Source organism: Ixodes scapularis, unplaced genomic scaffold, assembly GCF_016920785.2.
Source record: "Ixodes scapularis isolate PalLabHiFi unplaced genomic scaffold, ASM1692078v2 ptg000101l_1___fragment_3__unscaffolded, whole genome shotgun sequence".
NCBI lineage: Eukaryota > Metazoa > Arthropoda > Arachnida > Ixodida > Ixodidae > Ixodes > Ixodes scapularis.
The window spans coordinates 128,608-142,090 of record NW_024609911.1 but is presented as its reverse complement, the minus strand read 5'-3'; the positions used below and the strand labels follow the sequence as shown (position 1 = coordinate 142,090).

At 44.7% G+C, this 13,483-nt stretch overlaps 1 long non-coding RNA gene across 1 annotated transcript; it reads right to left on the bottom strand.

Annotated features, from left to right (window-relative positions):
- Window positions 1-216: 216 nt before the first annotated feature.
- On the bottom strand, window positions 217-3,747 carry LOC121833946. Its single transcript, XR_006076948.1, has 3 exons — window positions 3,571-3,747; window positions 1,667-1,728; window positions 217-312 (listed from the first exon to the last, which is right to left on the bottom strand). It is a non-coding gene; the product is annotated as an uncharacterized LOC121833946 (long non-coding RNA).
- Between the last annotated feature and the right edge of the window lie 9,736 nt (window positions 3,748-13,483).

The following is a 13,483-nucleotide window of genomic DNA, read 5'->3' as shown; positions in this document are numbered from 1 at the left end:
TAATATCTTTTGAAGAATAAGATATAAAAAAATGACCTTCAGATATGACTTCAGGGCCCCTTTAAGGTGCAACAGAGTAACACATGCGTTTTCTAGAAACTTGATTTAATCTTACCAGTTGCAGGCAGAACTCCTGGCTTGCTTTCAGCTTTTCCTCAATTTCATCAACATCTGCATCTGTTTTCAATGGTAGTGAAATACAGGCTTCTTCAGCTAGCTCGCAAGGTTCTTCTCTTTCCAACAGCTTTTTGGTTATTGTTTTCAGTTGCTTCTTTACAAAGCGAAGCTCTCTTAGTATAAGACGTGAGAAATCTGAAAGCACAACAAAAACAAAAAGGGCAAACATGTTAGACAACAGATAGGATGGAATGTAGTGTCGTTTCTGTTATCCAAAGGAGGGCAGAGGGAGAAGCACCAGCTCGCTCACATAAAGATATAGAAGCTACTGCATGCGCTATAGCATCCACTAGCGCTGCTACTTAAATAGCAATACATCGGTTGCACTGACGGAATTTGGTCCTTTTTTTTGGGGTGGCCGAACTTCCTCGAGCATAGCCTATACTGTACCTATTCTACAAGCAGGTTGTGAGTGAGCAGAAAGGAGTCAGTGCAGCTTGCACCGCATTAACGACACGCTTCTGCCACCAGCGAGGAAGGACATGACGCCAAGTACAGTCCACGCATATAAACAGTACATTCAACATTAGGTTAAATATGATCATTAATAACTGCCACTGATAAGAAACAACACATCTGTATTTTGGACGAACCATTACTGTAAATTACTACTTTGGCGGGTGCGACAGCTTGCAAATTTCACGAAGTGCCAGTTTTGGCACTACGATGCAGGCACCGACATTCGCAATTGGGACCGGTATTATATATATTCGTATCCATGAGGTGACATCTTCGTGCAATAATTTTTTTGTAATTTTTTTTTCTTCGAATTACGAGGTTCGTTCAAAATAGGCACCTGTGAAAATTAAGTTGTTTACAGTATATTTCTCTTTGTAATTGCCACCTAAGCGGCTACCGAAGTAGACAAGATCGGAACATTTGCAATGCGACCTGCTGCTACATGCGCAGTATACACAACAAATGCAGTTGTGGTTGTGAGCACTGTTAGTACCATTGTGTCACAGCTTTGTGAGCCTGATTGTCTGAAGACGAGCATTCCTTCTCTGAGACAGACACTCTGTAGATGTATGTGTGGTAATTGTCTGAAGACGAGCATTCCTACTCTCAGACGGCTCTGTATATGCATGTGTTAACATTGTGCAGCTCCTAAACTTAGCAGTGCTTCCGTGTTATGTGCTGTGCTGGAGGGCTCTCCCAATTCGAACAAGTTCAAATGTGAACAATGCCTTACTACAGGCATTGGCAACGGTTATTGTTTGCGGATTAAGTGATGGTGTAACACACAGGCTGCAGTCCGATGCAGAGTGAGAGGGGACCATTAAGTGCGGGATTTACTATGGGTTTTTTGAGAAAAGGTTTCGGTATGCTGTCCTCGTTCCTTACTGGGCTGTGAAATGCTCAGCATGCAGAAAAGCTCTCCTCTGCGAAATACTGTATGCTGTGCATACTTTCATTCTCCAGAGACTCAGTTTCTGTGTTTGAGTGATAAGCATTGAAAATGTGTATACTTTCAAATGAAAAAGCTTACCTGGAGAGCTTGATGAGGGTGGGACCATGAAGTTGCCTGCAGCTTCGTAATCACCTCTCTCACTGGAATGTGAAGCAAAAAGAAAACACTAAAGAGTGTTATCAGGGTGTTTTGACTGCTCGCTTCGCTCGCGGTGGCGCACTGAGCTTGAGCACAACAAATGGTTCAGTACACCACCGTGAGGTACCATGGGAGCAAAATTTGTACCTATATATTGTCAGTGTTTCCAAATAAAGCCACAGAGAGCACTTGCAATCTAATGGTAGCACCAAAGGAACAGCACATGTAATAAAAAAAGGAAAGGAAAAGGATTTAGTGTTTCGACACCTCCTTGTAATGTGGCGATAGTGCAATCGATATGGCCTAAAAGAGAGGCATCTGCCCCCCCCCCCCCCCATGTGCATCAATTCCAAACATAGAGCAGGATCAATGTCCAAGATGAAAATTTTTTGCTCTTTTCTGTGTTAAAATTAAATGCTTATTCTCTCGGAATAAAAATAATAAAAAGTTAGAAGTGTTAGTTTATACCATGCATAAAATATTCAAGCAACTGCATGGGCGTTGATAATCTGAGTTGCACATGCACAGAAAAAACACCCACAGACCCCTGCTTTCTGCGAAAGTTAGCGATACGATGGTACATGACACCAATTGAGCAGTTGAAAACGCCCTGACAATTGGAAGCACCTTCCAGCATCTACAGCCAAAAATGTCACTGATCATACGTTTCAAGCTGTCATCGATACTCTGTACTGTTCAGATTAAGCACAGAGCGTACAACTGCCTTATCCAATTGTTGTTCTCCTTTAGCCCCATGCCCCTTTGTAATGCCAGTGGCAATGAATGTATTTGAAATTAATGAAGAAATAAAAAAATACATAGGCCCTATTGAAATTTGTTTCGTGTTCAAAACCACCTAGTTACTTTAAAGCTAACCAAAAATAACAAAGAAAAATAAATAGTATCATTTTGCAAATAGAAATGCTGATTTTGATTTTAATGATGAACTGAGATGTTGAACACATCTGTTTTGCTTTCTTGGCAAACAAAGAATGCAAACATCAATTCGCGCTTGATTGCGAGAGAAACACATTTGAAAACGGTCCCCCACATCGCTGCAACTCGAACTGGTTACCAGCAAGAATTTCGCGAAGCAAGCAAAGGTCCTTGTCAACCTGAAATCGTTTCCGAGGCCTACACTGCGACGCCTCTGCAGAAGATGTGGTGTGAAGTGACTGGCGGCAGACATCTTGGATTGAATGACAAACGTAAGCGGTGCCACCCTCCCTCTGCTTAGTAAACATGGCAGCAGAACGGAGCCTGCGCTCCGATTGCCCGTTGCCGGCTAGGCGTTGTGGGCATGCGCAGTTGCCTCCTGGCTCGGGTGGAGTCGGCCATAACAACAAAATCGCTACAAAATATGTTTAGTAAGTCTTTACTAGACATTCCCTAAGTTTCAGAACCTTGTTATCCTCGGGGACGGCTTTTCTTCGCAATGCAGTCAAAGCTACGAGCGACCGTGACCTTACACAACCAGGGCAGTGATCGAAGCTACATACGTGCTCTCTTCACTTCCGGTATGCAAAGAAAAGTTGTCCCCAAGTATAGTACCGTCCTCACGGGCCTTTGGTTTGGTCAAGGTGAACACTAAAGTGAACAAGTTAACCAAATCCGCAAGTCCTGCACTATCAGTAAGAGGTTCTTTTTAAAATCAGGGGTCTGGAAAATTGTCTCGCTGAACCAATGCTCAATTTCATAAAATATGGACATGTCATACCTGTCCTTAGCTTGTGTGAGTTAAGTCTGCATTTGATTACATTCATAGAATGCTTTCTATGTACAAAATTAACAGACATTGCTCTTTACTTCGCTTCTCCATTACAAAATATACAACATTCTCTTACCTTTGATGCCAGAAAGGTGGTGATGAGGCTCCTCCGATTCCTTCCTCATGGTCAGACTCATCCAATGAGTGTACAGCGTAATTGCTGCTGTTACGACTTTTCTCTAAAAAATATTAGATCCCTTAATTACCACAACAATTAATTAACCTCAAGTTAATTATTGCGCCCTCAGGAGCCAAGAGCAGTAGATTGTGGGAATGCATAAAAAAGCCACTACAAAATAAGTAACAAATACGCTATCAATTTGACCATTTTGGTCAAATATATTATAGAGACAGTGAGAAACTGTGCTGAGAACTAAAGTTAATCTAACTTGTAGTCCGAAGGCAAAAAAGCTAAACCGAAACCGTCCATCATAAATACCATCTTCAAAATCAGTGTCCTGATGTCAAGTGCTGTATACACAACACAACAAAGCAAACATACATGTTTTATGTTTTCTTTTGTACATATTTCAATTATTCTGTGGAAATCATCCATTGAACCAAGACATAATCTACTAGAGTAGGTTGCTGAAGGAGCCTCGTCCTGTTTTCCAGATGCTACAAATCTTTGAGACGCTGCAATTCCATAAAACAATAATACGTAGTTAACAGGATAAATATTTTAGTTCTCAAGCAGAGCAGATATTTGATTCTACATTTTTCCTTTAAATGTAGTACCATTCTTTACTGCAGTCTCTTGGTGCAAATGCGAGTTGTCATGCCGCACCTCACTAATTAAGTGGTGAAAGCAAAGCTATGTGGAGTGACCCTCGATTAATACTGTAAATGGCTTAATTTTTGTGAGGATCCCATTTTTGCAAATGTTGCCACGATCAAAATCACAAAAATTCGGTGATGCAAATAGTCACCCCATGGATACCATTACATTACATATCACTCCTAATCGCAAAATTTTGTGCCTGCGAGCGAAATATTCCTGAAACCAGCACTTCCCCAAAAAATCAACCCCGTGAAAATAAAGGTCTTTGCAGTATTCCATGCAAAATGTCAATGTCGCCAAGAAGAAAAAAGAGCTGCATCCAGCAAAAGATTTCTAGTCTCGACAGCACATGCCTCTCAAGCGCAGCAAAAGCGCGGTGGAACACAACGAGCATGTGAAGAAGGTGGAGCTACCACTGCACTCCTTACATATCAAATACTGTAGTAAAACAGGAGGCTACTTGCCTTACACTTGCACGGCTCAACGACACTGTTGTGGTTGCTCTTGATAAAAATAAAGCAGCCTACGTCGCTAAATCTAATTTTAGTCACGTCCACTAATAATGCTCTGTTTACAATATGGAAGTTTATTGATTAAATAAGCATTACTTACATGAGCCTGTTATCAGCCTGTGCCCCATTGACTAATCAATAATTGCACACCATATGCTAAAACCGAAAAGCATACCTGGAGGGCTTGATGAGGGCGGGCACACAGAGCTGCTTGCAGTTGGATGATCACTACTTTCCTTTGACGCAGCGCCACTGAAATGTGAAGCAATGAACACTAAACATTAACCAAATCTACTAGAAACTCCCAATGTCTCAGGACCTCTTTACTCCCTTGATCACGGGTAGTATTAGGTTTGGGCAAGGTCAGCACAGAACTGAAAAAGTTAATCAAATCCAAGCCTTACACTGCCAACAACAGGTTCCTTATAGATTCAGGGACCTGGAAAATTCTCCCAATGAAGAACAGCTATTTCTCATGAAATATGGGCACGTCATAAACAGCTTCAACTTGTGGGACTGAACTCTACCTTCGATTATGTTCTATTACACATTTTCTATATTTGCAGTGCGAAGCTTGCAAGGGGCACTGTTGTTTTAGAGCGCAGCTCTTAGGGGCCCGTTCCCGGCTTGAGCGGCGTCGGCGTCGGCGTAACCAAGGTCATCCCAAGGTCACGTGACCCCCAAGGTCACGTGACCCCTCCAGGTCACGTGACCCCTCCCAAGGTCCTCAAGGTCACGTGACCCCAAGGTGACCCCCACGTGACCCCCAGGTCACGTGACCCCTCTGAGGTCACGTGACCCCCAAGGTCACGTGGGGGTCACCTTGGGGGTCACGTGACCTTGAGGTGACCCCCATGTGACACCCAAGGTCACGTGACCCCCTCCCCGAAGTCACGTGACACCCCCCCCCCCGAGGTCACGTGACCCCCGGAGCATATTAAAGAATTAGGGGAGGAGAAGGAGAAGGAGGAGGGGTCTACCCTCCCCTCAGTACCCTTCACTCCTCCTCCTCAAGAGCTGTGCTCCAATTCGGCGTTACAGGGATTTGTAAACGGCTTTCACTTTTTCCTCACTATGGTTAATGTATGTGCCACAAATGCAGTTTATGTGTTCATTGTCATAGTGCATAGAGGCCAGACATTGCACGTGCTTGCACAAATAAAAGTTAAAGTATCCTCATTATTCGTGGTGATTCCTAAACGTCTCTCCTTGAATACAAAATAGGTAATGTTCTCTGACCTTTCATGTCCAAAAGGTGGTGGTGGTGGTGGTGGTGGGGCTCCCTGGAGTCCTTTCTCAACATCTGACTCATCCGATGAGAATGCTGCGCTTACCACGACAATTCTGCGCTTACCACGACCCTTCTCTGAAATTTTTTTCAATATCACTGCAATTACTCAACTCTGCTTTCCCAACCAGAAAGCCCTTTAGAGTTGGGACTTGTTATTTCGCGAGATTTTTTTTTATTGTTACTTGTCTCTGGTTACGATGCAAGCTCACCAGCTCGCCTGTGCTTTTACCCTTGTTTCATATCCATATCCATGATGCTTCCCGCCTTAAAGTAGCTTGTTATGTTACCTTATAGGTTTCCGAACACATGCTTAAAATATGCAATGCACTGAAATCAGTTTCTTAACAACAGGTTGCTGAACCAGCTGTAGTATAATCTCAGGAATGATAAGTATCTAAACAGTTAACCTAAAGGCCCTTTCACACTCTTGCGACCTCTTAAACCTGGGTTCCTTAAAACTTCTTAAACCAAAGAACACACTGGCGCCATCTATTGGGAAGCAGTGTAAACTCGGCGGTCCGGCATATTTTTTTATTTCTCGCGCATTATCCTTTCTTTATTGGCTCGAAAAACGTTTGTCAATGTTATAAACGAGCCTTTCTTTGGGTATTACGCACATTTGACCCCAAAAATCCCGCAAAACCTTCGCTCTTGTGAAATGCAGTTTTAGGGTCACCGCATAGATGGCGCCACAATGCCAGTGAGTTCCCTCATTCTAAAAACATTTAAGAAGTTTTAAGAGATCTTGTCTCTCTCAGTCGTACTCGGTCGCAAGTGTGTGAACGGGCCTTAAGATCCTACCCTTAAACCCGCTGTACTGACCGGGAAATTGGGCATAAGACTATTAGTGTAATTAATGGGGAGAAAATGTGTTATCATGCAAACTTCGTTTGAGACACTTAGCAGCTGCATCAGCAGCCAAACGAGCCTTTCATGCCTCCGGTGTCTGAGCTTGCCGCCACCATCTAGTCGTCTCAAACACATGCGCACCGCCGCTCTCCCAGGTGACCTACTTTCACGCTGCTCCACCTGTACTCTCCCTCTCTACACCACTGCCTCCTTGCCACTACCTACCCTCCTCCTCACCATCACTCCAAACGACAGACATACGCCGGCGCGCAAAATTTCGGTAGCGGGGACTTAATGCCCACATATTAAAAAAAAGAACAGTTTGAACATTTTTCGCAGTTGGAGTTTATCCGAAAAACTCCAATGTCTCATTAAAGCACCAGGTAGATGGCCCTGAGAAGTGGCCACCCTTGTCTCTTTTGTAGCATTCAAAAATTAACAAACCACTGGTCTATGACTGCTGAGAACAAGAGGCAAAGTATGTTGCAGTATTTCTCAAACCATGACAGAATCCAACCTAACTCAGACACAACAGAATCCAACCTAAGCCACTCACAACATAATCCAATCTATGCAACTGGATGGCAACTATTCTCATTCTGACTTTTGGCTAGTGCATTTGCATCTTACAAAAAGGAGTCAGTGCTTTATATGGCAGTGGAAGCCATAACCTTCAGATTTCACATTAATATTTATCATAACCGAAAACACTTTCCGTGTCTTTGGTGTGTCCGTGGGTAATATTTATTTTAATTTTAAGTTCAGATAACTGGCAATATTGCATAAATTAAACTCCAATAAATTTGAAACGTTATATCACTGAAACTTTACTGGCAGCAAACTGTGATAAGTGCCAAATTTGCAGTAAAAAATAAGCTCAGAAAACATGGAGTCCTAGGCAAAACATATCAATGTATAATGTTGCCAAAGTTCTAACAGTTCACATAAAAATTGAGCACCTTGGTCAGTTGATGTTGCAACATTATCAGTATCCTCCGCTTTTCTTAGTTTCGATCTTGCTTTCTGGAAAGTATCTAAAAAGATAAGCAGACAATGAAATAGCATATTTCACAACCGAAGACTGTCAAAATCCAAAGTAGAGATGGCATATTTATATAGGGTTGCTCAAAGATCAAATGAAGCATTCATCTAAGAAAAAGATTTGCTTACTAGAATGAAGCATTTGCCTCAGAAAAAGATTAGCATGTTTAATTCCCTCCTACAAGAAAGGTGTAGGCAGTTAAAAGTGTTCCATAGCACATGGATTACCTCATATTAGGAAAAATCAGGTACATGTGGGCTGACTCTACTTCGAGACGGCAAGACCGCTCAAAAAAAGTGAGAGCAGCATAGACGCCTAGAACTATCGAAATTATATGAGCTCCCAAGGGGTCTTATTTTATGTAATGGGCTTCAGTTTATGTTAGGAGTACCCACCGATATCTTTGTGGTTGTGGATTGAGAATAGTAGTCACTAGAAATGTAACATCAGATTTATGACCACGGTAGTTAGCCAAATTCCCCTACATTTTCTGACTTCGGTAGACACTCGGCTAAAAAAAGCATAAAAAAGACAGAAAACATGTTGGCTTCCCTACCTTCCTTGCTCAGGATGACAATGCTGTGCCTTGTGTATGTCAAATCTGGGGACTCTCTGAGTTTCACGGCTTTGATAGCTCTTGATGCCCTAAACTTCGACGGCCAGAGGCACTCATTTCCATCAAGCCAATTCGACGGGACCACGTCAACACTGCTATCACTTAAAAAACGAACAACTGCAAACATATTGTCTGAAATGATGGAACAACAAGGTCATACAGTCGTAAAATGAAAAAGGAAACCAAATGTTAAAGGGCAACTCCGCTAACTTTTTATGGTCTCTGATTTGCCTCAAAATTGGTTAAGTACACCAATAAACAGAGAAGAACCAGACACCAAAATATTTTCACAAAATAAAATCTTTTCACTAGGTTATTGAATTTTCAAATCTGGTGTTCACCGCGAATGTATGTGACATCACTTTTTCCCTGTTTGGGCTATTGTGGGCTGTAGAACTTGTTTCTGACTGGTTACGAAAATTTTGATGGTACGAACCAAATGCTGTGAAAGTTAACATGGGCCCTCACTCAGCAGAGCGGAAAAAAAGTGTGATATCTGGTTTTTAAACTTTCTGAACGATCTGCAAGCGTGCACGCACGTGACGTCGTGCCCTGAAAAGGGCGGTAAAATCTGAATTTTGGTTTTGGCGTCGCCGTTTTCTCAATAACTAATCTGAATTTAGAGATGGAAACTAGTCTGTCGGGAAGAGCAACGTTGGGGTATTCAGGAAATGTAGTTCGTTTGGGTAGCTCAAAAAGTAAGCGAAGTTGCCCTTTAAAGCATCGGGTAAAATTTAATTTAGACGAACTAGACAGAATGAAGCAACGGGAATACCAAGTACTCATTGCACAACCCTACGTTTGCTAACAACACACACTTGGCCTGCACACTAGACAATGGCCACACTTTACAAGAGGACAAGGTGGACACAGTAAAAATGCCCAAATCACTGGACTTGCAAGGGGAGGTGAAAAAGTCGCGGGATGTCATGAATTGTCTCCCGAGAAGTACCTTCGATCCTACTTTATCGAAACAAAAGTCAGAAACAAGGACGATACTCGAGTCTGAATGAATACAGCAGTTATCCCCGACGGTTGATTTGAGCACAAATTGGGGGAAGACAGCGTCGTGAAATTGCGGCCCTTCACACGAGCTTGGCAGCTGCCCTCCCATATGCATTTGCTTGTAAGCCACTTGAGGTTGGGCATCTTTCTGGAAAGCATAGAGCTTCCTGCTAGTCTTAAGCTCACTTATTCTGTTGTGAAACTGCTCAAGGGGTCGTGTAGAGCTTCGAACGAGGCGTTTAAGCTGGAACATGAAGCTCTCAGCTGGGAACGCACTGAAATTATCCAGTGCCCCATAGTTCATAACATCATCAGCCAAATGCACTAGTCCGTGAACATTATACGACACCTTTCCACGGCCGTACAATGATTTGAAGGAGTTTACAAAGAAACAAAGAAGGTCCTTGGCATAATTGTTGTATGTGGTGCACATGCTCGGGTTTGCAAGAATCCTGATTGCAACATGGAGCACAAGAAAATGCTCATATCTCTCTTGGTCTAGGACACCTTTTAGCACTACTGGACCCAAGTACAGCAGGAAGCAACGAAGTTCAGTTGCTTTCCAGAAGCCTAGGTCCTTCAAAGGCCGAGGCAAACGTGCAAACTCTGTGCAACAGAACTGTTTAAGGTCAAGCAGCCGCTGCGACACTTCATTCACTCTCACTGAGGGCAGGCGGTAGGACTTGCTTTCTTTCATCCAGAGAAGCAGCAACTTTTTGGTAACGCCAATGCACACTAAATGCATGTAGTCTAGAGGAAACTTTGACACAAGTCCTAGAGGCAGTGACTTCAGTGGAGTGTCCTTGACGTGGTGCTCTTCCTGAGCTTTTTGTGCGAAAGCTTCATCCGTTCGTAAAGGTGCATCAGTTTCTAAAAAAACTACTGTGCCATCTACAAACACGCCCTCCTGGGTGCATTTGCCACAGCCAAAGTAGCCCGAGTGCGACTTGATACCCAACAAGAACGCTTCTGCTGGAGCATCACATACAAATCCCCTAATGTACACCGTGAAGAGCTGCCCAGAAAAAAAAACCCATTTGTAAGAAGATTATCAAGGTCATCAATAAATACCGAAAGGTACTCATCGACCGAGGTTGGCTTCGAGTGGCCATGGTAGCAACCAACCAGGAACACTCCACTACCAGTTATGTCCGGTGTTTTCCCAAGTATTGGCCAAAACTGACTGTGCGTGCTCTTAGTTAGTGGAAGGCCGTCAACATAGAACATGATGCCGAGCCGAGCTGGTACAGACGACATGTCAGCCACGTGTGAAAGTAGAGCCCTCAAGCTATCTGCAATGCCAAAATGGCAGTAGGATCCTGGAGGCACGCTCGTGATATTAGCTCTGCGAGGCGTGGCCAACAAAGTTCTAGCGTCGCCTGGTATGCCCGAGTAGCACGGGTGCTCCTTCAGCTCTTTCGCCAGCGAGGAAAGGGCCCTCTGAGTAATCTTATGCTCTCCGGCCCATTGCGCCAAGAAACGTCTCAGGCGACGCTCTGGATCATCGGTATCTGCCGGCTGCTTATCGGAGACGTTCTCGGGAAGAGAGAGTTGTTCGGGTAAAGCCTCGACCTCCTCACAACTTGAATCTGTCTCACTTTCGGTTATGTCTGTAGACTCACCAGTGGACGACTCTAGTTCACTCTCGGAATCGGAACTGGAGGATCCATTTCCGAACTCTAGACTGTTGTCAACGAGGGTATCGCGGGCGCTAACTTGGGAGTCGTTTTCACTCCCGGAAGCATGCTCTGAATTAGCATTAGCAGTGCCAGTCTCGAAACTGCTCAAGGCGGTAGCACGGGACAGCTCTTCGTTAAGGCGGCGCTTCTTCTGCCACCGCGACAGATGTTCAAACGGTTTCCTTTTCTTTGGATGCAGCATATTTTGATTACCTGATCTGTAGTGGCGGCTGATGGTGCGTTCGACTCAGTGTGGGCATGCGGGTTGCTTGCCTGAATGCGCGGGTAGCGAAGCAGCTAGAGGCTGGAGGAGCTGACGCCACGGATTTCGTCTCGAGGAGCGCGCCAAACCAAAAGCAAAGTGAGTCTTTCGCAAGCAGGTAGACCGACCGAAAAAAAAGGAAACGAATCCAAGAAATACGAAATCGCATGTCTTTTTATTAACAACTAAAATGTTCATATTAAAAATAAAAATATATGGAACACTTTTGAACACATACGGATCTTGCTCGTTGATATGGGCCCTATTTATTAGTGTCGTGACGTCACAATAAAATGCGGTCTGGTCCACTGATGCGGTCCTAGCCTCTATTTCATAGAGATGTGACTGGTGTGTTCCCCGTGTTAAAGTCTTCTTTTGAGTCCCTCGGTTTCCGGCTCATTACGCACCACCGAGTCATTGACGTGCTCGTCGCGACAGTGGCGGTGGTCCGGTACACACTCACCTCACCTGCCTCACCACTCACCTCACCGACCTCACTATATATGGGGTATTGATGTCGCTGGCCTGTAATAAGGCGGAGCCTCCGGGGCAATAACGGGGGCGCGCGTTAACCCATCCGCCGCGCTGCGCTTTACGCCGCTTCGCGGCGACAGTCTGAGGCGGCTCATTACAAAAAATGTGAACCCACATGTGTGTGTGTATTGGCCCACACGTAAACGCCGCTTCGCGGCGCCCAACTATTCGCTAAAGTATCATTCGGTGAACCGCCCCCTCAGGTGGCTCCGCGTGCTTCGAGCCTTCGAGCTCGGTCGGTTCCGTCCGTGCACCGTGGCGTGTGCTACTTTTGTTGAGTGTTTCGGTAGATTGTGTGTTGTCATTGTGCTTGTTTTAGCACCGTGTACTTGGCTGATGAGTGAGCGTCCTTGGTGAGCGTGCGATAATCGTGGATTGTCGACCGCTTCAGGTAACGTAACGTCTACGGGCGCGCGCGCCCGACCGCGTTGCGAAACGTCGGCGAAGCTTTCGCCGAGATAGTTGCACAGAAGCCGTCACCGTCACGCCAGCTCCCGTATTTGCCGTGGTCCCGTCGTTGCCCCAGTCGGATCGCTCGGGATGTGTTGTGTGTTCGTCTGCCTGCCGTTGGGGCGTGTGTCATGTAGTGTATCCGCTGGTCAGTTGGTTGAATATGGTTGTGTTGGTGTACATTTTGCCAATGTCGTTCTGTTTATTCTGTTCGCTCGATTGAGTGAGTCGGCTCGTCGACGTGGACCTGTCTCGGATCCGAGAAAGTGCGTAGGCCTAACGATACGGCCGCGCTTCGTCTAGTTCGACGGGACGGACGTCGGCTTCCCGTTTTAGTGTCATATCCGTGAGTTCCGACGCAAAAGTCTAGTGATTAGGTTTGTGCACAGGACATATTAGCAGCGGGTCGCTGCGGCCTGCGGCACCATCTGCTTCTTTTTCGTTGATGTTACTTTCGTCACGAAATAAATGTTTTTCTACGCAAGTAATCGCTCTTTGCTCGATTTTGAACGTACCACAGCGCTGAGATACAAACTGCCGCGAATAGACGCGGACAGACAATTCCTTTCGCAACGCAGCGCGGCCTGGCGAAGTGGACGACGAACACCGTCCGTTTCACGTCGTCGGACGTTACGTTTGTACTTACCTGTACTGTTTTCGGCGCGCGATTATGCTGTAAACGTGAGTGACGTCGCACAGAGGCTCATGAGGGGTGGAGAAATTTGTAATAATTAACGCGAAGTAATAAAAGCAATCGTTGATAAGGAAAACAAGACATACCCATGAAAAACAGATTTATACAAAATATAGAAACTTTTTCGGATATCCCGACGTTGAGATCAAAATGTTTTCGAGATTACAAAAGACTTCTTGTAGATGTCTTCTGGACGTCTATAAAAATATGTCTTCCAGACAGCTTGACAAGGTGTCTTGTAGACGTCTAGGTAAAGACGTCTTATAGACGTCTA